General features: G+C 40.7%; 1 protein-coding gene across 1 annotated transcript in view; it reads left to right on the plus strand.

Annotated features, from left to right (window-relative positions):
• Nucleotides 1-22,629, plus strand: part of RASA3 (RAS p21 protein activator 3) — a 145,452-nt gene that overhangs the window by 7,690 nt on the left and 115,133 nt on the right. The gene's annotated exons all lie outside the window — the stretch shown is intronic.

The following is a 22,629-nucleotide window of genomic DNA, read 5'->3' on the forward strand; positions in this document are numbered from 1 at the left end:
AATAGAGCTTCCTTTCCAGTTAGTGCAAGGATGGCCACCCAAGGTAAATAACAGTGGTTCCTGTACATGGGGAAACCACACGTTTGATTGCCTGATATTACATAGTTTTACTCAGCAGGATGTCTCCCTTGTACAATATTTCCCAATCTCACTGCAGCCCTCTTCCCCACCCTACGCTTTCCTGAGGACATTTTTGTGGTGCATGAGGCTGCAGTGGACAGAAAAAGAGGTGGGGAGTTTCACTTTGGTGAAGGTGCTTGTAGTGGGGCTGTATTGGTACAGCCTTACAGCACAATCCTATGCATGTTTACTAAGTAGAGCAGAAGGAGTCAGTGTGTAATCAGCTATATCAGGGGTCCTCAAATTTTTTGAATAGGGGGCCAGCTGAAAGGCTGCAGTGAACGTTGCAGGCCAGTGAGGTGGGGGTGCCTGGAGGCACAGGCCGGTGAGGTGCTGTCGGGCACGCACGAGGTGGCATTGGGCACGAGCGGCGGTGGCTCAGTCGGAGATCTCCCAGCGAGTCCAAAATCATCTCCGAGCGAGCAAGCGAGCCACCACCTCCCTGCCCGCGCGGCAAGCACACATGGGCGGCGAATGGTGGCGCGGGCTGGATGGATGGCCATGGCGGGCCGGATCCGTCCCATGGGCTGTAGTTTGAGGACCCATGATCTATATGATTACTAATGTGTAAACAATCCCTAATAGTATACTCAGGTAAGTGTGTATGAAAGTGCAGCCTTGGTTTTCTATATGCATAACTAATCAACATTTAATATGTTTTCCCTTGGATGACCTGATTTAGAAGTTAAGCTCAATAAGTCCATGACTTCTATTTCCATTTTAAAAATAGGTAAGTAAGTCCTTTGCAGCAAGGAAAGAGATAGGCTACCCCCGAATTCTATTTTACCTCTTCGAGTTTTTCAAAATAACCTTTTCAGCCTCAGTGGCATCTTAATTTTTAAATCTGTCAACTCTAAAATATTCTTTTGTCATCTTTGTTTTAATGTTGATTTAAAATAATGTTGACTTTCACATGCACTATTGGCTATTGTCCACACAGTTTAGCTGGCTGTTGTCCAAAGAGAAGCCCCACTCTTCCTTCCCGCTGTTGAAATGGCAGGAGCTACAGGGCTCATTGCTCTGCAGTCAGCCGGGAAGTGCTGTGCAATCTCTATGCCTCACACCATAAACCCCAAAATGGGGAGAGAGGCTGTGATTTCTCATGTTTGCAAAGGGCAATTGAATATTTGCCATGGTGGACATGAATTGGTGGGGGGGCATGGTACTCCTCATGCAATGAAAAAACATATTTTTTCAGTAGTCTTTAGTTCTTCTTCCACATGTAGGACTTGTCTGCATGAGGCATTTATTGTGCTGTTAATTACCATTTCTCATTTGGATCTTATTGTAGCATTGAGATCCAAGCTCTGCACAAGAGAGCTTTCCTTTTCTACTACATAAACTCTGAGTAAAGCTGTACTGTCTGTACCAGTGCCCCAGAACCTGTCCTGTACCAGTGCTATTTAATAGCTCATTTTCCCTCTTCTACATAAAATTGGGAAAGTGTTCTGAAAAAAGAGAAGCAAAACTGAAGGATCATTACATGATTTAAAAGCCTGAGAAACCTATATACGGGTCAAGAAGCAACACTGAGAACTGGACACAGAACCACTGATTGGTTCAAACTTGAGAAAGGAGTTCGGCAAGGCTGTATACTGTCGCCCTGCCTATTTAACTTATATGCAGCGCACATCATGAGAAGATCGGGGCTAGATGAATCACCAGTTGGAATTAAGATTGTTGGGAGAAATATCAACAACCTCAGATACGCAGATGAAACCACTCTCATGGCAGAAAGTGAAGAGGAACTAAAGAGCCTCTTGATGCGGGTGAAAGAGGAGAGTGCAAAAGTTGGCTTGAAACTCAACATTAAGAAAACTAAGATCATGGCATCCGCTCCTCTCACTTCCTGGCAAATAGATGGGGAAGAAATGGAGGTAGTGACAGATTTTATTTTCCTGGGCTCCAAGATCACCACAGATGGGGACTGCAGCCAAGAAATTAAAAGGCGCTTGCTTCTGGGGAGGAAAGCTATGGCAAATCTAGACAACATACTAAAAAGCAGAGACATCACCCTGCCAACAAAGTGCATATAGTCAAGGCTATGGTTTTCCCAGTTGCAATGTATGGCTGTGAAAGCTGGACCATAAGGAAGGCTGAGCGCCAAAGGATTGAGGCCTTTGAACTGTGGTGCTGGAGGAGACTCCTTCGAGTCCCTTGGACCGCAAGGCGATCACACTGGTCAATCCTAGAGGAGATCAACCCTGACTGCTCTTTAGAAGGCCAGATACTGAAGATGAAACTCAAATATTTTGGCCACCTAATGAGAAGGAAGGACTCCCTGGAGAAGAGCCTAATGCTGGGAACAATAGATGGCAAAAGAAGAAGGGGATGGCAGAGGATGAGGTGGCTAGATGGAGTTACTGAAGCAGTTGGTGTGAGCTTAAGTGGACTCTGGGGGATGGTGGAGGACAGGAAGGCCTGGAGGAATGTTGTCCATGGGGTTGCGATGGGTTGGACACTACTTCGCAACTAACAACAACAACAAAACAGCTGTAAGGAATCACAACTACACAGTAAATGCCCCATGTAAAAAAGCCTTTTCAGTTCCTGACAGTTGCCCTGGAGAACCATTGTTGGTGAGGAAAGACAGATTTTCTACCTGGAGAACTATGATGTTGAGTACCTTGAGGGAAAGGGGCACTCTTTATTTATTTCATTTATATTTTCATTTATCTATTTATTTATATCCTGCCTTTTTCCACAAAGGGCTCAAGGCAGCTTACATCTCCTCCTCCATTTTATCCCCACAACAACCACCCTGTGAGGTAGGTTGGGCTGAGAGTCTGCGATTGTCTCAAAGTCACCCAGTTGGCTCCATGGCTGAGCGGAGACTAGAACCCAGATTGCCTGAGTCCCAGTCCCAGCTCTTAACCACTACAGCACACTGGCTCTCCTGCGTTTTCTCCTCTTGTGAGGAACTGAAAGTGGCTTACATAATTCTTCTTTCCATTTTATTCTTGCAACAGCCCTGTAAAGTAGGTTAGTCTGAGAATTTGTGACTGTTTCAAAGTTACCCAGTGGGCTTCATGGTTGTGTGGGAACTAGAACTCAGATCTCCCAAGTCCCTGTCCAACACTATGCAATACTGACTTTTCTGAATTTCCTGATGTTCCCACTGTGCTAGATTTCTGAAGTGTTTTATAATTTAGCTGTATCAAGTTTATAGTGGGTCTCTGGAGCTTTATAATCTTTGATGAATGTAAAGTGTCCTGGTGTTTGGCTTTTTCTGCATATGAAAAAAAAAATGTGCCCCTAAAAGTAGTCACTGTCTAGACAAAAGACTGGTTCAGATGCTTATCCATCATTTGATCCTTCATCAGTCAGTGATTTATTCCTGAAAGTTTCCCTGTTTAAAGTCTTGTCCATTGGAAAAACAAAAATACAATGTGACATGGAATGTCTTTGCAGTTTTATGTCTTTGCCCTGTTCATTAATCCCTGAGCATGTTTTGTTTTATACTGTTCACAGGAGACTTTCACTAGTATTGTCAGTTTGTACAGTTGGTAAAGCCAAATTCTCATTTGTTTTTGTTTAAAAAGAGACACATAGCTAAGAACAGGCTGTGAATTGGAACCTAACTTGTGCAAAGCTAGTATGCTTGTGGTTGCCTGCTTTCTCAATGTTCGCTTTACAGGTTGCTGAGATTTATACTAACTCATTCCAGAGGTGGCAGAAGACTGCCATGAGAGCAATGCCAAATCTTTGGGCACTGTATACTTCCCTAAATATTAGCAGGTGGAAATAGCATAAGAGGTTCATTTTGCAGATAGTAACACTTTTCCTCTCTGATATTAAGTCAGCTGTTCTTAATCTGCTATGTGACTGTTATAGTCTTTGAATTCCTTAGGGTTTCATTTCTATTTCAGTTCCTTTGTCTCTCTGCATTTCACTGAGAACAAACCTAAAGCATGTGCACTTGGCTGTGAAAGTAGCTTTGAACATGATGGTGAAATGTTGTGGAAGTGCAAAACTATTTATCATGCCTAAGCCCTAGTACCTTAAGTGAAAGCAGCTCAGAGGGAATGTTACAACTGGATGCAAACAAAAGAGCTTACTCAATATCCTTTTAGTGTTACAGTGGGAGATGTGGCAAGAGGCCATCCCTGTAATGTCTGAAGTTGCCCTGTTCAAAAAGGGCAAAATACAAAAAGACTGGCTGTATTTTATTGACTAAATGTATGGCAATGCAATGCATGCCACTTGGGAGAAATAGAATGAATGCTTGGGTGAAATGTAATTACTCCAAAGAGTAGATATTATTATTCTCCCTTTTTAAAAAATCTAGTAGAAGTTTGGAAGTGTTTATTGCTAGCAACAAGTGTCACCAACTTTAAACAATTCAGCATATGGATTTGACAGCAAAGAGTATTTCTTTTGTTAAAAGAACCAAATGTGGTTAGGTTAGATGTGGCTACTTTTTTAGTTGCATTATATTTTAATCCTTCTTTGCTGGAAGGTTTTTTGTGCATAAAGAAAATAAGCATATGTAAAGCAAACACTTCTTAGGAGATTGGCACTTTGAGGAAGTATGTGGCTCTATGTTTCCATGAGTCAGTGTATTGAAACCTGAAAAGAAACAGCATGTGGCATGTGGCGAATGATTGGTTTGAAGAACTACTAAGACATCTTGCTTGGCTGCATAACTTATATTTGTTAATATGTATCATTGAATATTCCTTAATTTCTGTAGTTTTTGATGTAATTGCACATGTCCAGCATGCAATCTGAGGAATTTTCTCAAATTCTACAAGCAGAGAATAGCAGTTGGCTCTGCTCTTCATATTCTGTAGTATCTTGAAATAATTTATTTCAGGTAGTTCTTTTAGGGTATTGTGTGAACATCAGCGGCCTGCATTTCAGTTTGCACTTGAGCCATCCAGTCTACCTTCTTGATGTGACCATCCTGCCCACATCATGCAGCAGGTGCATCCCTTCATATCCATCTACTGGCAGCCTGCTTTACAGTCTAGTTCATTTTCCTGTTGGACAGCTGGCTTTTCATTCATCCAACACAACTGCCCAGATGTCTTACATGGAGGGAAGCAGGTGAGGCCAGCAAAGAGATAGGCAAGATCTAGACCAGAACAGGCTTCTAGTGGCAATGGAGGGAACAGAGCAGAAGAGCAGCCTCCAGTCACAGGGTAGAAGATAATGCCTAGTTCCATGATTCTGCTTTGGGTCTCTTAACCCAACTTCTGAGATTACTATCCAACCTAGATTATGTGACAGAGAAGCTCCTTAATTCTTTCCTCTTGCATTATTAACCCATCCCTTGGCTGCTTTGTATTGCAACCAGACAAGTGCGGTGAAGGTGTGTATGAAGGGGCTGGAAGCTGTGAGTCTCAGAGTTAGTAAAGTAAAGCCTAAATCTCTACATTAGGCTTTTAACCCATTTTAACCTACACTTCACCAAGGTTTCAGCTGCTGGATTCTTTGTGGTAAGACTGGCTACACATTTTTTCTAGGTTTTTATTTCTCTGCCTTTCTACATGTTCACTTTTGTACAAGGCAGCATTGTAGTGTGGTGAAATTGTGAAATGCACAACCACTTTGTAGTATTTTATAGTCTGCTAGCTCTTTAATAGCTCATTTAAATTCTTATTGTTAAAACTAAAGGCAAAGATGTTGAAATGCTCAAAAAGCATGGGAGAGGCTCTAGAGGATGATGACAGCTTGAGAAGTACCTGCAAACTACCATGGGTGAGGAATCATATGATCATAATAAATGCTTCATGTAGAGAAGCCCAACGGCTTTCTTTTTGACTTAAATACATTTGGTGTGTTTTTAAGAGAGTGAGAGATGCATTTGTGCACGCATGGAGAAATTTTACACAACACAATCTTCAGGTCTTCTTTGAGTCTGTTAAAATTATCGCACTGGCCATTGAGTGACTTCTGTAAATAAACCCTTTTGTTTTTGTTCAACAGCCCCTAGGTTCACTTGCCATAGAAGGCAATTAAGAGTATTGTAAAGCATGTTTGCACTTATCTTTCACTTCCTCCATTCCTGCCCCAGTTAAGCCCCACTGAGATGCTGCTTGCAGTAAAATGCATGTGGTGCACAAAGGCATCTTGGGAGGTACATGTAAGAACAGAGGCAAGGGGAAGTGTAAAGCAACGGGCAGTTTTAAAATAGTCAGTGCGATGTAACAGATAAAAATGTTGTACTAGGACTAAGAAGATGCACATTCAAAATCCCAACACAGCCAAGATTCTCACAGAACTTGCATCCTCGCTGGGCCATTTCACACATTATTTTGGTCTATTTTGTGTTTGTCGCCAGCTTTTTAAGATGCTTGTGGCTAGAAATTCTACAAATATTTGTGACTTTACTTGATGGCAAAGAGTTTGGTCAAACTTTTTTTTAAGGTACTGGGACAGTTCTTTCTCTCAGCAAAATTAGCCAGCAAGAACAATTTGAGTGAAGCACAATGGTTACTACTTCAAGCTTTCAGTCTACAGAAACAGTGAGTTTGTCATTCTTGTTTTCCCCATCTCTTGTGCCAGTTTTCTCAGTGCGCTTTCATTGTGGAGAATCTGTTTTCACTGTGGCAGAGAAGATGGCAGGGTACAAAAGGACTTTCTTGTGTTTGAGGAGTGTGGCTACTTTCCCTGGCAAAGATGAGTCCTAGTGCCCCTTATCGCCCTAGTGCTACATCCATGCTGAGATTCAAGATACTGTAGCAGGCTTCCTCCAGGGGCAGGACTTGACCTGAGCCCTGTTCTTGCAGGAGCTGCAAGGGGCTGTTTGGGCCTGATTGGGGTGCCCAGTGGGCCAGAGGTTTTGCATCCCTGCCCTGTGGTGGAAACAAGCATAGCAGTCATTGCTAACACAGCATTTTCAGCTCTAGCTTTATTCTCTCAATTGTATAATTTTATTTTGTTCAAGTAGGTGGTCTGGAAAGACTAGCACATGAAGATGTTTGCCTTTAGTTGTATCTGTTGGAGATTAAAAACTGCAGTCCTTTTTGTTACCTGTGCTATGCTGATTCCAATCTCGTATAACGAGAGTACTGGATCAGATGCTTTATTCAGTGCCATGTATCTAATAAGGCTCACTTGGGAACAAAACTTGCATAGGCAGAGGATTTGTTATGTAACTTGGCGTGGCAGGTGCCTGTGTGTACTAGCAAGTCCAAACCAAAATGCCAGTAACATTGGCACATACAGTGTTTCCAAACTGTGCTTGAAAACAGGCAATTTAATTTGTTATGTTGTAATAACCCATAAATTCTTAGGAGGGGTGGAGGCATTAAACCTTTATAGTGATGGGCATGGGTAATTGTATGCACTAGGCATCGTTTCAGTTCATAACACAGGAAGCTGCCTTACCTCAAGTCCAGACCATGGGGCATTTAGCCCAGTTTTTTCTGCAGAACACTGGCTGGAAGCACACTTCACAGTTTTAGACTGTAGTCTCTCCAAGCCATATTGGAGATGCCAGAGTACCTGGGACCTCCTACATGCAAAACTTATGATGTACAAGCCTTCCCCTAATTTGTTTAAGGTGCAGCCTTGCTATTCTCACATGTATGGGCCTTATTTAGTACAGTGTGGATGTATTAATGTACAACACACTGGAACAAGGTATTTGCAAAGTTTTATGTCATGAGTACTCTCCTTTCTTGCATGTGGTTCTGTTACCCCCTTGCCTTACTGAAACTTACCAACATTTAAAGGAACACAGTCTCATAACACTTTAAATCATTGCACTTTATTGCATGGATGGGAAACTTCCTCAGTGTAGCACTTTATCAGTGATTTCAGATGTACAAAGTTTGAAATGCTGCTTTTTGCACCCTGCAGATTAATAAGTGATTGCAAATTGGAAGACTTAACTCAATGCTCTGAGTTATATTAGAGATTTGAAAAGGTCAGTGGATAACTTATAAGAACCCCCCCAACAAAAAACAAAAACAACCTCACACACACACATAAATTAAAAGTGCAATTCAGTACAGTTCTATTCAGAAGTAAGTCCACTTGGTAGGAGATATATGACTGTTGTCTGGTGTCTGGAATATGCAGTTTGCATGGCTAGCTTGGGGATTCAAAAGTGAATATTTGATTGTTGTCTTTTGAAGAAGACTATCACACACTGTGTGAGCTTAAGTGGACTCCAGGGTGGAAGACAGGAAGGCCTCAAGGAATGTTGCCCATGGGGTCGCAATGGGTTGGACACGACTTCGTAACTAACAACAACAATCACACACGACAATTTTCTTATGAAATATGCAACGTGGCATCTTGATAAAAATAATACCACAAGAAGTGAAAACCACAAGGATGGTAATGAGTTGGTGAGTCAAAATGTAAGAACTAGAGTTACACTTGGAATACCTGAATATTCTGAACATATCCTGTAACTTTCATTTGCTAAAGATGGAGAAACGGCGAAAGAACAGTCATTCTGAAAATTCAATCCTTTATTGCAAGCTTGGGTAAATCTGGCCACAAGCCAGATGTAGTCTGCAAGTTTTCCCCTTCTGACCTACTTGCCTTTAGAGACTGAGTGTTTCTATTGAGAGTGGTCATCTACTTTCCACTTCCCAAAATGTTGAGCAATAGCAGGGAAAATTCTCCTTTGGAAACCCCCACTTATCCCTTCCACTTTAGAAACCTTCAATTATTTATTTGTTTGTTTTTCTTGGCTACTTTGTGAGGTAGTGCCCCACTGGCAACTTGCTGTAGATGCTGATTACACATCTGCCCTATCTTTCCACAGCGTTTTATGTTACATTATTGGACAGAAACTTGTAGGATGATTGTGCAAAGGCTAAAATATGGCTAGCTCACAGCATTAACTAATGGTCTGCTTGTAATCTTCAGAGGCGTCTTTTAGCATGTTAGAAGGTCTTTACTCCTACTGAAACTTCCAGGTATGAACTTTGAAGTTGGGAGAGTTCTAATTATATTTAAATTGATTTGCTCTCCTCATTAACATAATAGGATGCCTTTCTCTAGTGAAGTAAGATTGTTTGCATGGTTATAAATTCAAATTCAAACTGCTATTCTGAGAGAGGGTTAAAGTATTTTTCCCCCAACCCCACCTTTGCCAAGAATACCTTCAGAATGAATAGAAGATGATTCCCTTATATGACAATATTCATGGTGGATAGAAGCATGGTAGAAATTTGCTGCTCACATATATGCCGCCCACCTGGTAAGCAAGGGACATGGACCAGAATTGCTGAAATGGCAGCACCTAGGAAGAAACTGTGAGGCAATGCATGGCATCTAAGAAGTTTTACAAAGAAGTGCTGATTCAATCTATTTTTAGGAAACATGTGTGAATGACTTTAATGTTACAAATTAAAAAGAGAATGATAAATTTATTTAAATCTACAGTTTACAAAAGGTAATGTTTCTGATAGGCTCTAAAAACTAAGCTACATGTTACCTATTTTCCAGAGGGAAGGTATGCAAAATGATATCCCCTTTGGTAAATGAGTTATCCTCCTTGGAGGCATATTCATTTTAAAGTGAGCATTGATTTTTTACCTATATTCATTCCAAGGTGAGGGGCAAGAACTGTCACTATGTGATGGAGCTATTAGAGTAGATTCACATGGGAAAATTTATATACCAAGAACAAGGTGAGCTCTTATGCAAGGGCCATATGGGGACTGTATGGCAGGCCAAAAACACTATGAAAACTAACTTTGGTTCCTGTCTGCTTGCCCATTAAAATTATTTAGCAAATCAATGAAAAGCTTATAAGAAAATTTTATCTAGTGCATGTGTTCAAAGCAATTTACTCATTTACATTGCACACTTTAAGCAATTGTCAAATAAAGCCACTTGTCCTTCACAGCCCATGGGTAACACAACTCCTATCCTTGTTAGTGTAGTCCCATGGCAACCAGTTAGCCTCTTGTGAAATAACAGGAGGCCAACTGGTGACGGTGGGCCCAGGTCCTTATTGGCTAGTTCTTTAGGCCAGATAGTGGATTCAATGCATTGGATGGAGACGATACTGATTGGGAGTGGATGTGGTCTTGGACAGCTTAAAGACCAGATCAGATGCTTTCATGGGCCAGATGTGTCCTGTGTATGGTAATCTGTCCACCCCCATAAACTGTAGGGAAGGGCTCGCCATAAGGATTCCATTTGCAGCACCATCCTTGTTGTGAATGTAATGTGAATGTCACATGGAGATGGGTAGAGACCTGTTCTCCCTGCAGAGGAGGGCAGAACGCGCTCCAACGGAGCAAAGCTCAGGGAGCCAAGGTTCCATTTGGATGCCAGGCAGCACTTCCTGACAGTTAGGACCCCGAGAGTGTGGAATGGGCTTCCATTGAGAGGTCGTTGAGGCCCCATTGGTGAGGGTGTTCAAAGATAGGCTGGACGTGCACATGGTGGGCATGTCGTGAGCGGAGCCGGCTGGTGCTGGAGGTCAGACTAGATGGTCCGGAAGACCCCTTCTGACTCGCTCTGTTTCTATGTTTCTGTGTTTCTATGTAATGGATAGCCCAGTTAAAGTGATCACAGACAAAGATTGCACTTTCTTTCCTCCTCTGTTTGAGACTCTCTGAAGTGGCAGCATTAGGATGTGAGGAACCCTTTTATGGCACAGGAGATCCTGCAATGGAATAAATAACAAATCCAATCAATAAGCAAGTGATTAATAGGAGAATGACCAACAAGCTCAAGCAAAAACTTGGGTATTGTGAGGGATTTTTGTTATACCAGAAAGGTGAGGCTGGATGGCATACTCTTCATTCAGGAAAGAGAGGGCAAGTCAGCTGTGAGGCACTGTGCCAGGAGCTCTGGTAAGCACTTGTGCTTGATTGGAGTGAGGAGAGAAGTGATTGCTCAAGAGCTGAGATTTAAGAGAGAGATCTGTAGCAGACACCAAGTAGAAGGTGGCAAAGCCTGTTGCAGAAGCAGAGACTGGCCCACAAGGAGCTTGGTCCAGTTGCTTTGGTCTGCTTGGAAGCGTCAATTACTGAACTGCTAGGCTGGCTGTGTAATGACTCCAGATGGTTCACTGGGAAAGGACACTGCCCTTGAACTTCACAAACTTGGTTTGAAGCAGTGCCATTCCTTGCCTGTGGGATTTGAGGCATGACTCTGATCTTCGTTACAAGGGGAAAAAAAGAGTGAGATGGGATTAACTCCTGCAGTTCTGCCTGATAAAATGTTTATGGAATCCTTCATTTTGCAGATATTTAAACAGCAAATTTCTGTACTGCAGTGCTCAAGGCCTTCTTCACTTCACTTATCTCTTTGCATTGAGACAGAAAATGGAGGCGTAAATTATGGTGGTGTTCCACCCTGTGATCCTAATTATGAGTCTAAATGGGGAAACGATGTTGGTTTCCTATGGTTCAGCTGTAGATGCAGACTCTATGACAGTAGATTCATGAGCTCAGTTGTAGCAGGAGAATAAGTGCAGAGCCTGCTTAGCTTCATACATGCAACAAAAATTACGTGGTTCATGCAAAAGTATGCTGTTGAAGACTTGTCTGAAGTATGATTTTCTCTCTCTCCCTGTATCCTTCTCTCCCTTTAACATTGGGACATAGTTGTATAAGCCAAGTTTCCAGAGAGTTCAAATATATTTACAAGCATTGTGTCCAACTGCTCCCATTTGGATACTCCTGCAAGCTGGAGTGACTAAATAAACCACACAGAACTTCAGTCCATGGCTAGTTGTGAGTGGTTGAGGAATCCTCAATGGGTTGTCACACAGTCTGAGCCCAGGGGACTAATTCCATGGGGAGTTGGAAGTAGTGAGTAAACTACTTCAGTAGAACAGCAAAAGCTCCTTGCTGCTCTTGGTGACCTTGCCCATGCTTGTCAGTGAGGGCCCCAGCAATGAAGCCCAAACAGTATCTTGAAGCAACCATTGTTGGTTTGCTACTTCTTTGTGTATGGAGGGGACTACAAATATGTGCAGTTGTCTTTAAGCGATTGTTGGAGGTGGTGCTCTTTCAGAATTGCACCAGTTTACACTTAGGGCTGTCAAGAGTCTCTGTGCTCTTTCCTGATGTATTACCTTGTCTGTTACAGCTTCCAAACCATAAGATAATCAAGGACCGGAGACAGCATATGGGTTAAATTGCAAACAGTTGATAACTGACAGTTGCCTGGCTCTCAGTTGGAAGATGGTAGCAAACAGAAAAGAGAATGCAAAGATAAGTGCATTAAAATGGGTGTTGTTCCCCCACCCCCAAGCAAGGTAATTCTGTTGGATTTAAGTGTTATATTGACACTTACTCTGCTATTCCCCAAGCTACCCCATTTTGGTATATTACCCCTTGTGGCTGCTTTCTGATTTGCTGGTGTCTTCCAGCTAGACAAATGACAACTCTCAGCTGTTCACAATTTAATCTACATTTGACCTTCCCTAGTGATTCTGTTACATTTGACAGCTGTAATTGACAAGTTAGTAGTCCTGGCAAAATGACATATATATTTGTAAAAGCTGTGAGTAGTTGAGCAAGTCTGAAAGAATAACTTTTTAAAAAATGCATACATTTGTAGCACCTAAAGAAGAGGCAATGAGCCAATGATGGTCACTCCAAAGTGCAACTTGGGCATTAGTGGAGCAGCTGTCACTGATGACAGCACAGAGGTCTAGAAAAGCGACAAGGAAAAGTAGTCACAGTTTCAACAAGGTGGAGGAGACAAGAAGGTCCTGTTTTGCCAGACCCTGGAATACCAGCTGGAAGACTAGCTGAGAAGGAGGGCAAGAACATCCCACTATAAACCACATCTGCAAAGAAGCCTCACTGCATAGTTTATTTCAGGATGAGTTGCCATGTTGTACAGTTTTCAAATCAGGAAGAAGGGAGTTCCAGCTTAATACTGCGTGTCTTTCACTTGGAGTGGGGAGTTGGCAAGTTTGCAGGTAGGGTAATCCATAATTAAATAAAATATTAATCATATCAATCAGTATCATTACTGAAACCTTCCTTCATCTAGTACAATTAATCTATAGTAAATATTTGAAGCACCATAGAACTTTTCTTTATTGCTCTTCCTCCTCAAAAGAGACAACGTGAGAGGAAGATACCAAACACTGGATTGTTTTATATAGCCTCCTATTAAAAGCAACTATGTGATGTTTTAGTATGCATTATGAAATACACATATAATATCTCTTAGTTTAGTCTCTAAAATCTCAAATCTAGACAAATAAATTTTTCTTTACTTCGAGTTTTACTGCACTTATCTTTTCAGTGCTTGCTTATTGACACTGGAGGCACCTTGCAATAGAGTCATGCATTTTCAGATACTGAACTTAGCTTTATTATTAAAGCTATCTGTTAAGTTCCATAATATGAAGAATCATTAAACATACCCTGACATTTTATCTTTTGTTGGTACATAGGATACACGGGATAGGATTTTACATAGGATTATGCACAGATCTGTAGGTAATTGGCAGAACACCTTAAACTGTTATACCTTTAAGTTTTGTGGGTAAGGCATGGTCTCAAATTATTTAAGAAAAATGAATCTGGAGGTTTTTTGAGAAGGCATTTGTTTTATTCCATTGCAATTTGTATACTGGAGATATAAACCCATACAAATTCCACTTCATGTTTCCTAGAAAATTCTGTCTGTTTAACGAAGACTACACAGTGTTTTGTTCACCAGTTACAAAGTGTAAAAAGGCATCTTTCATACAGTATAGCAGAAACTGTTCTTTCTACTTCACTCCCTAATCCTCTGAAGGCTGAACTATTGCCAAAGTCTCTGGGGTTAGTTCTCTTTGACTGGAAAATTAGAAGAGACACAGTTTTGAAGTTTAGTAGTGCATTAGAACTGTATCATAAGAGGCACACAAATACTTGACCTTTTAAGAATATCAATGAAAGCTTCAAGAAGTATTCATCGGAGATGATCAAGAAATCAACCTACATTGCTATGCTAAATGCAGCAGGAAATGATGAGCAAAGAAAGGAATTTCATAGATTCCAGATGTACCCTAACACCAGCTGTGAGGTGCAAGCCAAAAATCAAATTAAGGCCTTATGAAGGCCACTACTGTCCATTTTCTTAGGGGAATTTCTTTTATACAGAGAACAAAATTCCAGATATAATATGCTTTAATGTTTCCGTAAAGAAATCAGTATCTGTGTTAATCTGGAGCTAGTTAGTCCAAAATATACTCAGTTGTAGAGAAGGTAACGAAAAGAAACACTGAAATCGACATTAGTGATCTCTAAACAAACCTTCTATATCTTGCCTCTTAAACCTCTTAAAAAGGTTGGCGATTGGATGTTCTTGTGAAAAAGTCATGAAATTCTGTTTAAACACATGAAACTTACTGTCTCCTATGTATAGTCTTGTCAGTGGCCTTGTAAGTTTCAGCTTTCAAAGGGAATTGGAGTAGGTAACAGATTAACAGTTCAAGACTGTGTATAGACTAATACGTGCCCAGTTACCAGGGACCAGTTGCCTAGCTGTTAATTGAAAGAAAAAAAAACCTGTTAGAGGGAAAAGTAGTGAAATTAGGTGCAGCAAAAGCATGGGAGATAGGGTTGCCCAGTTCACAGTGTAATTCTCTCTGTGTTACACTGACAATTCTCTGAGTTCTCCACCTTTTCTACACTTCCTCAAGTTTCCAGCTGCTCAGACACTGCCCCTCCCCCTTTCAGTGGCTCCTTGTCAAGCCCTGCTACAGTTACTATGGTTCCCTGACAGGTACACAAATTTCCCCTCCATTTACTTCCTAGCAATTAAGTTTGCATATATTTCTGTGCATTTTTTTAGAACTGTCAGGGATCCATAGTAACTGCAACAATAAGTACCCCAAAAGTGAGTTGTATAAAAAGAGGAGGGGAATTAATCTCTCCTTTCTGGAGCAGTTGGAGTCTGTGAAAGTATTGCAGGCACTGAAAAGCCAGTGGTTAACATTGCCAAGGAAGAACCATTGTCTCCCGCCTTCTAAGGCACCTTCTTCTGCCCCTTTCCTTGCTCTTTTTAAATTATAAATTGACTAAGCAATTATGCCCTTGCAACTGTGCACAAATTAACCTACATGGAGTCTTACCTCCCAATTTCTGTGTAAGTTATCCACTCCACTGCTTCCTTTGGCAGCTGCAACATACAAGGAAAGTGACCAGCCAAGACTATATCAGATAGTCATTTTCAAGTACACACTTATGGCTAACAAAACATTAAAACAGCTGTGTACTTTACTGGAACTATTTAAAAATAATACTATCCCAATTGCACATTTTTGACCTCAAAAAAAAAGAAGAAAAAATCGCCTCCCCCCTCCCAGCAGTAGTTGGAGTGGGGAAGGGAAGGCAAGATGAGTCCTCCTGCTTAGGACTGTTGTGGAAGCTTTGAGGGGGAAGGTGAGAGAGAATAAACCATGGCATGCCAGATAGTCTTGCCTAGCTTAATTGCAGGGCAGCATTGTGTGTCATATGACACTTATAGTGGAGTTTGGTTGCCCCATTGATGTCTTTAACCTTATGGGGTTAAAATGTAGTATTCAAAATTTTGGCCGGTGATCTCTAACTAATGGATGGCTAAAAAGAACACGAAGGATGCATTAAACCTATCTTGGTAAGCTAGGTAAGAAGAGTGATAAATTAGAGATCATGTGAGAACTAAGAGAGCTGAATATATACCTTTCATCAAGGGTTAAGTTACACAGGGTACCTTGTAAGTCAAGGCCTCTTTTGTGCACATAAGCTGACTTAAATTTGGTCCTGAGAAACCCATTCAGTGATGTGCCACAATCTCAGTCACATGTATGAGTTCTGTATGCTAATAGCCAACTCATTATTTGAATGCCAATCAGGTTGAGAACCCAAAGTTCTCAACCCAGCATGAAGCAGTGACAGGGTTTGCCAAGAGCCCCGAGTAACACAATTCGTTCAGAAACTATTAACTATGTTATGAGTTCTGTAAATGTACCATTTAAACAAGGAGAAGAAAAACCGTGTGAAATTCAAAAGATATTTATCTGGCAAATAAACCTCTTTCCTTTCTACTCACCATACTGTAAATGTTTGAGTTGCATACACATATATACCAAAGCGTATTCTTGTTCAGCAAACACTGTTTTAAGTCCTTAAGAGCATCAGAATGAGCACTGAATGAAATACAGTCAAACCACAGAATGCAGTACTTTGATAACAGAATCATTACATTGTTAGCTTTTACTATAGATATATTGACAGTCGTCTTCACATAGTTCAGAATATGCAATTCCTCCTGTGGGGCTTACACATGTATAATTAGCAGGACCACATGCTTGTAACAAGGTAATGCATGCAAGGTAGCAAGAATAATTCTACAGTGACAGAGGACTGGAGAAGGTATACATCTCTCTTAGAAACAAAAGAAAAACTGTAAATATTTAAAAGATGAGATATTTATCTATTTCATGAGACATACTGGATTCTTTATACATTTGTATGCCAAAAAAACAATGCTGCGTTAAGCTGAGGGCATGTGCTGGGCTACAGTAATCAGGAACTGGAAACTTTTGCTGCATGAGCCAGCCAAGTTTGCAGATCAAAACATTTTCAGAACAATAATGTTCTTCCAGGAGATTTGACTCACCTATTTTTCCCATGGTTTGACATGGTAGACCTATATAGCCTACTGGATTAGCCTTGGATTTTGCCGGGACAACAAACATGGGAAGCTGCCTTATATTGAGTACAGCCCTTGGTCCATTTAGGCCACTACTTCCAACACTAACTTCCAGCAGCTCTTTGGGGTTTCAGGCAGGATTTTTTGCAGCCCTTCCTGGAGATGCTGGGGATTGAACCTGTGACCTTATGTACATGCAAAGCTGGCATTTTGCTTCCTCTCTCCATTTTATCCTTACAACAGGCCTGTGAGGTAGGTTTGGCTGAAATCTGACCTGAATTTAACAGCCAAGTGGAAACTAGCACCAATGTCTCCCCAGTCTTACTCCAACATTCCAGCTGCTCCTTCATACTGGCTGTAACCTGTGTTAGCCCTACTTAGAATTGAACCACTGAAATGAATGGAACTTAAATTAACATGGGATATAATCAGCACATGTAGCTATTCCATCTGAAAATGGCATTGCTGGTTTCTTTCTTTGCACCTATGACTCCCAATTTTGCTAGAATATGAGGTTAGCAATGACAAATTAAAGATGGCAAATCAAATTTATGGGTACTCCCTGGGTTACAGATGAGTCCCATTCCTGAGAATGTCCTTAACTGTGATCACATGAGTAAGCCAAATGTTTGTCTTAGTATATGTATATATTTACCTTTCTATTCACACTTAAGCAACACTTCCATATTCACTAAAATATCTTAAAAACAATGCAGCATTGTTATAATGATAATAATACAGTAATAATAAAGTAACTACAGGTACTAGAGAGAGAGAATATGTATGCGTGTACTAGGTATACAGTACTGTAAAAAAAATGGAAACCTTAAAATGGTTTAGAACATTCTTGAGGCAGCTTTAAGCCTAACATTACCAAATGATGATGGAGATGAACCTGGTGCTGGAGAGTCAGGGATTGATCATGCTGCTGGGTGGGGGAGGGTTACCCCTGGAGTAGCTTTCTGGAAGTAGGCATGAAGGGTTGTTTGTATAGCCATTTTCTGTATCTCATTTGGCCTTGCTGTAGCTGAGCCTGGTTGCAAGAGCTAAATGCTAAAGAAAAAACAAAGGGAAACTACTTGCCCTACATGAACTCCCAAACACACTGGCTTAGGTACACTCAAGCCAATGCCCAGAATGAAAAGCTGTGAATACTGTACTTCTAGGGAATTAGGCTACCACTGATGATGCATCACTAGACATGTCCCATAGTTCACTAGAGATATGTCACATAGTTCTTTAGAGATAACTGTTAACTATCTCTAGCAAAACTCCATCTCTAGAAAAAGCTGTGGCAATCTCTAGGGAACTATGCAACCACTAAGGGTGCCTCACCAAATGCCTTGTGTAGTTCCTTAGAGATATTTATATAGGGTTTATGGCAGTCCATGTGTTTGCAAGTACAAGGCATTCATAACCTGGACATTTATAACCTGGGGACTACCTGTATATAAGCACATTTTTACCAAGTAGCTCCTCAGCTTTTGTAAAGCTCTATCAGTTGATCTCTAGAGGATTTGTAGGTTTTGTTAGGTAGGATATTTTGCCTTATTGTTTTGAGCATTTTCACCATGTCTTGTTGCAGTTAGTAAATAGTATCTTAAATGCACACGCTTTCAGAAATGTGTTATGAGGGGTGCCTATTTAAATCTGATATATACACTGGTGTCCAACACCCACTTCATGTAATAAGAAAATGAGGAAGAATAATTGGGAGTGAGTCATCTGTAACATATTGACATATCTCATGTGAAGATAGGCTTGTGACATATATTGGAAATGATTCATTTCAAACCTGATTGAAATCCCAGCAAAGATAACAGTTCCAGCCAACTATAGCTATCCCCTAGCTGTGCTATGAATAAAACAGTGGGTCTTCAAATATTTGACTGCACATCTTGAAAGTCCTGGCCATTCCTGTTCAGAAATAACAGAGTGAGTGCAATGAGGCTTGTTGTTATGTGCCTCCAAGTCCCCTCTTACTTACGATGACCCTATGAATGGAAGCCTCCCTAAAGGTCCTGTCCATGATAGGATGCTTATTCCTAGGTAAATGCAGACAGGATTGCATCTTGATTTATATGTGGTAGTGCACCACATATCTGAACACTGACATGAGTCTGGGCAGAATCTTTCTCTGTAGGTGAAGTGTTCACCATGTTCCCTCTTCATTTCTGTGTGAGCTGCTTGGTTCACCTTAAGTAATTACTGGCTTTCATTAGTTTCAGAACTGCGTGTGAGTGTTATGTGTGGGCAACTTTACCATAGCATTAGTGGACAGCGAGAGCAGGAGATAACTTTGCAATGTGGAAATGAAGCTTGTAGGTGCTAAATGCCATGGCAAGTCTTGTGTTACTATTCCTTCTGCCATAAATAGAGGAAGTGGTGATTCATGTTTAGCTTTTGATTCAGAGCCATGAAAAAACTGTATCTCTGGGACTGATCAGGCTCACTTGAGGTCAGGAGCACATTGCACAATCTGTCTGGCAAGTCACAAAATCCAATCCCATTTTGCAGCTGGAATGAAGGTCAGAAATATGAACCACATACTGGTTGCATTGCTTTATTAACAATATTTTAGCCATCGGTTTTTTTTAAACAGAGCTGCATACCTTCTGGCCTTCCCTGCTAAGTGGAATCCACTAACCTTGTGTCAGTGGCACACTCAAGGCCTGACAAATCTCAGTGCACTGCAAAAAAGGAAGGGAGTCTTGTGCAGCAGAAATTATCTGATTAGCACTTCCTACTAAGCCAAATACAGTGTACCCTATGTGTAGTGGCCTGCGGGGTGTTTTATAGCCCTGGTTGCAATTGCAGGGACATGGAGAAGCTTCCAGGTTTTTCAGGCTGTGTTCAGCTTGGTGGGTCATCTATAGTTTCAGGCTATTTCATTTTTCTGTACTCCTAAAACTTCCAATACTTTCTTGCTGTTAAAACCCCATTTTCAGTCTAGAGTGAAACAAATGAGTTGCTACTACTTTTTCTGCTTCTTTTAAAATAAAATGTATTTCTAAAGATATAACTAGGAAGATTTTAGACACACCAAAGCTAGAAACAATGAATACAGACATGGTGCATAGATAAGTACAATAACTGAAATAAGGAGAGAAATTCATTATGGAAAATATATTGTCTTATAATGTATTTCATTATTGTTCTCCAGTGTTTATAGAAATGTACAGTGTAAACACTGCATCTTTTAAAAAAGTGAGACAGAGAAACAGAATGGTGTGTAAATGTCTACTCAAGAGTAAACCCTCTGCTTCTGTTGTGTAAATGGATATTGATTTGCAGCCTAAATTCATAGCATAACCTCTCAATAATATCTTTCCGTCCTCCTGTGGTTGTTAGTGATACAGATTGGTATAGATAGCTTTACATTATTTAACAGTAACACTGTCAAATCAATTGGTAATGCTGTTACTTTTATAATTTAATAATCTGAATTATCTTCTGCTAGATTGTAAATACACAAATGTAACACCAGAATCTATACTTGACCTAGTAAAGTTACTTGCTTTTAATTTCATACACTATTAATTGAATCTCAGTCTTCATAAAATATTCCATAGAAGGAACCAGTCCATTAATTTTAATTTGTATTGATGTTATTTTTTAACAGATGTTTTATACTGATTGATTGGGTTTCAAATGGCGTTAGCTGGCCCAGGTGAAAGAAGATAGGCAAAAATCAAAATTACATAATTTCTTCTTAGAAAAAGTCAAGGTGTGCTATTTAAGATAATTAACCTGCAAAATCCTGGAGGGAGACTTAAGTGCTTTGACCTTTCTACAGCCATTAATCTGAGGTTGGTTTAGGACAGTGAGTTATTGTGTACTAGGCGATATTTTTTTTTCATGAAGGTTTGTTCAAATGCAGATGCAGGAATTATTCTATTCAAGTATTTCCTTTCGTTATGTTTTGCTGTAGGAAGAAATTAGTTTTTGTATTTCCTGACAGTGTCATTTACCAGCCCAGGTAGGTTTTTCCCACTGAAAAATCTTTTCCAAAACTTACAGCCTAGGCTATGGAAATCTTCCAAACTGATCATATTGTTGAAGAACAACTTGTACCAACACCATAACCTTTTAAACCTGCCAGATTCTTCCTAACTTCCTCTGCCTCCTGTCACTCCCTCTCCAGGCTGCTCTGGTATTTTCCATTCTGTTCATATGCTTTGAGATTCTCCATGGCAGAGTAATTAAGTGTCAAGTCACACCACCTATTCTGTGATTAATTTTACCTACCCCTTGAAGACATGCAAGATCTATCCGCTCACACTGTCCCACATGAATTCCTTGGTGCCAGGTGTCATTTCCAAGTTCTCTACAGACCCACATGGCCAGAAGAGTGAAGATGCTGGATACAGCCCAATGTTTTCAGCCCTGAGAGCCATATTAGATGTCTGTTGGGAACATGGGGTCCACATATCTGCTTATGTGAACACATATGCATGGATACACTGCTCATGTATCGCATGGATTCTCCTCCCAGTCCATAATTTATTTATTTGTTTAATTTCTATGTCACCCAACAGCCGAAGCTCTCTTAGCAGGTCACAAAATACATTAAAAAAGATACATTATATTTAAGAAAAATCCCATCAGCAACAGATCTTGGACTTGAAGCAACAGTTTATGTTCCTATGGTGACAGCATCAAGTTATTGAAGCCTTTTATTCAGCCACCCTAACCTGGTGGCCAAAAGAGAGAAAAAAAAATACTCTAGAAATAGGTCCACTGGTTCCAGCCATAGAGAAGTCTCATTCCTAGAGATTCCCAGAGCATCCCAGGAACTGGTGAGAGTTTCCAGCCTGGTTACCTTGAATGAAGCAAGGCTGCCCTGGGAGGGAGGTCTTCTTGGCAGGAACACAGAACTTGTATAGAGTGCTTTTGATTTCTCCCTTTTTTGGTGATGCTAAATGCTTGCTTAGGGTCTGGGGGCCCAGTGTTCCTCAACCTGGTGTCCTTCAGAGGCAATTTGGACTGCAACTCTCAGAATTCCCATCCAGCAGAGCCATTGACTGGGAATTCTGGGTTGCAGTCCAGCCGTGTCTAGAAGATTGATCTAGAACATGTGACTTCATCAGAGCTGTTTTCAGTAGGGTTAATGAGATCCCAAACTAAGTCCAGTCTAGACAAAGAAACCATAGATAATTTCACAAGGTGGTTTCTTTACTGTAGCCTCCAGCCCTGTTTTTTCCCCCCGGGACAGTGCCCCATCTGCAGAATGAGCTTATGTTCAGCTAGTTCCGTGAGCTAGTGCAACATAACTTCAACTATTGGCAATTTATGTACCTTGTGAACATTTTATCACAGTGTACTTGCATGAGAAAAACTGCCTACATAAAAGAATGTGGAACATAACTCCACAGTTTGACACAGGCAATCAGCCATAGCACAAATATTGGTCATGTAAACTTGCCCTCTGGTGAGGTCATTCCTAAGTCTGATTTCACGAAGTCAAAATCCTTCCGCAAAGTCAACTTCTTTGTTAAAAATGATACAAATAGAGACTCATGTGCTGTACAGAATTATGGACTGACTGGACCCCTTAAACTGGGTGTTGGATCCTGCTGTGGTTAACAAAGTGGGAAGAGAAACTGTCACAGTTTGAGCAATAGTTTTAATCCTGTTGTAGGTGTTGGTAGTGTTCACAATGCGCTAGCAGATTAACCACAGATAACTTGGCATCAGTGAATATATGAAGTGCTGTGATTATTTCCTTTCTGAAAAAAATGCATTTGTAGAAAATGCTTTGCATTCCTATTCTAAAATTCTGGCTAAGTTATTGCAAGTTCTTTATTGTAATCAGAATATGGTAAAAATAAGCCAAATGATGTTTGAGCAATCCTTTTTCAGTTTATCAAGTAAAAAGTGGGATTTGGGGAACCGGAAGTCATAAATGGTCAGTTTTGGATCTTGCCAAATTAGGAG

This window comes from Varanus komodoensis, unplaced genomic scaffold (genome assembly GCF_004798865.1).
Source record: "Varanus komodoensis strain SLA01 unplaced genomic scaffold, ASM479886v1 scaffold2, whole genome shotgun sequence".
Classification (NCBI taxonomy): Eukaryota; Metazoa; Chordata; class Lepidosauria; order Squamata; family Varanidae; genus Varanus; species Varanus komodoensis.